The sequence below is a fragment of the Callithrix jacchus genome, chromosome 10 (assembly GCF_049354715.1).
Source record: "Callithrix jacchus isolate 240 chromosome 10, calJac240_pri, whole genome shotgun sequence".
NCBI classification, from domain to species: domain Eukaryota; kingdom Metazoa; phylum Chordata; class Mammalia; order Primates; family Cebidae; genus Callithrix; species Callithrix jacchus.
In genome coordinates, this window is record NC_133511.1 from 76,927,505 (window position 1) to 76,929,226 (window position 1,722).

Below are 1,722 nucleotides of genomic sequence, written 5' to 3' on the forward strand. Positions count from 1 at the left end.
GAAAAGAGCTGGAAGAGTTCCAGAAACTGAAATAGTGTTCAGTACTCCCTCCTACCTTTTCGTTTTATCAGCATAAACGCATGACAGGATCTAGGAGCCTTCCTGCCTACAGCCTTTATTTAACCTTGCTATTCCCGCTGCCTGGGAAGCTCTTGTGTACATGGTTGCATGGCTGCTTTCTTCCTGTGGTTCATATCTCTGCCTAGGTGTCACCTCCACCAAGAGACCTACTCTGATCACTCATGCCACTCACTATCACTTACCCAAATGTGTGTGTGTGTGTGTGTGGTGTGTGTATTTTGTGGCACCTATCAGTATATGAAATTGTTATTTAAGCTGTTTTTCGTCTTCTCCGCGTTGTTTCTGTCTGGTGTTCCGCGAAGATGCAGCTCAAGCCGATGGAGATCAACCCTGAGATGCTCAACAAAGTGCTGTCCCGCCTGGGGGTCGCCGGTCAGTGGTGCTTTGTGGACGTCCTGGGGCTGGAGGAGGAGTCTCTGGGCTCGGTGCCAGCGCCTGCCTGCGCGCTGCTGCTGCTGTTTCCCCTCACGGCCCAGCATGAGAACTTCAGGAAAAAACAGATTGAAGAGCTGAAGGGACAAGAAGTTAGTCCTAAAGTATATTTCATGAAGCAGACCATTGGGAACTCCTGTGGCACAATTGGACTTATACACGCAGTGGCCGATAATCAAGATAAACTGGGATTTGAGGATGGATCAGTCCTGAAACAGTTTCTTTCTGAAACAGAGAAAATGTCCCCTGAAGACAGAGCAAAATGCTTTGAAAAGAATGAGGCCATACAGGCAGCCCATGATGCCGTGGCACAGGAAGGCCAATGTCGGGTAGATGACAAAGTGAATTTCCATTTTATTCTGTTTAACAACGTGGATGGCCACCTCTATGAACTTGATGGACGAATGCCTTTTCCGGTGAACCATGGCACCAGTTCAGAGGACACCCTGCTGCAGGATGCTGCCAAGGTCTGCAGAGAATTCACTGAGCGTGAGCAAGGAGAGGTCCGCTTCTCTGCTGTGGCTCTCTGCAAGGCAGCCTAATGCTCTGTGGGAGGGACTTTGCTGTTTTCCCCTCTGCCCTTCAACGTGAAAATATATACCTCCCCATGCAGTCTAAAATGCTTTAGTACTTGTGAAACACAGCTGTCCTCCTTCCATTCAGCAGACATGCCTTCCCCTCAGCCACACCCAAGCACGAGCAGAGTGCACAGCTGTCCACTGGCCAGTGTGGTGTGAGCTTCAGATGGTGAAGCATTCTCCCCAGTGTGTGTCTTGTACCCAATATCTAATGCTTTAAATGGCTACTTTGGTTTCTGTTCGTAAGTTAAGACCTTGGATGTGGTTTAATTGTTTGTCCTCAAAAGGAATAAAACTTTTCTGCTGATAAGAAAAAAAAAAAAAAGAAGAAATTGTTATTTATTTGATTACTTGTCAATAGAAGATCTTCCGCTATCAAAATGGAAACTCCATAAATACACATCCTGTGCTAATAAGCTGTCATATTCTCAGCACCTGGCAAACAACAGGTACTTAATAAATGTTTTGTGAATTAATGAATGATGAATGATAAGCTAGAAATACAGAACACTGGTAAGGAAATGAAGCTTCATTATGATCAAGCACTCATAGAAAAGTGCTAAAAGGGAAGAGGGAAGATGCCTGAGAGATTCCTGCCAGGATGTTATTAAAGAGGTAGAAAAATGTGTAA

At 45.5% G+C, this 1,722-nt stretch overlaps 1 pseudogene; it reads left to right on the forward strand.

Moving 5' to 3' along the window:
* Nucleotides 1–334: 334 nt before the first annotated feature.
* On the forward strand, nt 335–1,423 carry LOC100391500 (ubiquitin carboxyl-terminal esterase L1 (ubiquitin thiolesterase) pseudogene; annotated as a pseudogene).
* Nucleotides 1,424–1,722: the final 299 nt, after the last annotated feature.